The following is a 1430-nucleotide window of genomic DNA, read 5'->3' as shown; positions in this document are numbered from 1 at the left end:
TGAGCTGAATTGAACGAAGCGAAGCATCTTTTTCGAACTACTGTATTGGAAGCAGCTACTACTTCATCATAATCTGGATGTAATGCACATTGAAAAAAATATTTATGATAATATCATCGGTACTGTATTGAACATCTCAGAAAAAATAAAAGATGGTACAAAAGCTCACCTTGATTTGCAGAAAATAGAAAATCGATTGGAGTGGTATTTAGTTCATCGAGATGAGAAATTTTTTTTGCCACCTGCATGTTATTCACTATTTGGTGAGGAAAAAAAAATTTCTATAGATGATTCAAAATTGTAAAATTTTCTGATGCATACACTTCAAATGTATCGCGGTGTGTTGGGAACAATGATGACAATATCTCTGACATGAAAAGTCATGACTCCCATGTGATGATTCAACATTTGCTTCCTGTGGTCATACGTGGCTATTTGGGTGATGATGTTTAAACTGCATTGATTGAGCTGGAAGTATTCTTCCGAGAACTGTGTTGCCAAAAATTAAAGATTAACTTATTTGAGAGATCAGAGAAGGATATTGTACTCATTCTTTGTAAGTTAAAAAAAATATTTTCACCATCATTTTTTGATGTTATGGTGCATCTGGCTGTTCATCTTCCAAAAGAAGCTTTTTTGGCCAGACCGATACATTATCGATGGATGTATCCTATTGAAAAATAAAAAAATTATATATATTTTATCATATCAATTATAAAATATAAATATATTTCTAAAATTTAAATTTATTTTTATTTATAGATTCTTGTGCACCTTGAAAAAGTATGTACGCAATAAAGTAAGGCCTGAAGGGTCTATAGCGGAAGCATATGTAGCTACCGAGTGTGTCACATTCTGCTCGATATATCTTGACAATATCGAAATAAGATTCAATCATACAGATCGTAATGCAGATCGTGAATGGGGTAACAATGAATCAATGTTGTCTATATTTAAACAAACAATTCGATCTATTGGTACAAGGAGATATGAATTTATAGACGTGAACGAGCTATCCAAAACACACTTTTACGTTCTAAATAATTATGAAAAAATTGAAGATTTTATTAAGTACCATCTTACCATACTATTTAATATTTAAAAAAAAATTATATTGATATAAAATTAAAAATCATAACTTCTTGCAGTAAGCACAAGAGTATACTATGTAGAGAGAATAATACGGATGTCGATGATCGACATAGAAAAAAAATTACAAAATAGTTTGATGATCTTGTAAGTTACATTAGTGATACATTATTTATTTACTTATAAATAATATTATTTAAACTAACATAATTTTTTATCTTATGATGTAGATGAAACATAAGTATTTTAATAAAGAAGTGGGTGCGATCGATGAGTTGCACAATTTAGCATGTGGTCCCGATCAAAGGGTTAATTAATATGTATCCTGTATCATTGGAGGA

The sequence above is a fragment of the Elaeis guineensis genome, chromosome 2 (assembly GCF_000442705.2).
Source record: "Elaeis guineensis isolate ETL-2024a chromosome 2, EG11, whole genome shotgun sequence".
Classification (NCBI taxonomy): Eukaryota; Viridiplantae; Streptophyta; class Magnoliopsida; order Arecales; family Arecaceae; genus Elaeis; species Elaeis guineensis.
This window is presented reverse-complemented; position numbering follows the sequence as displayed.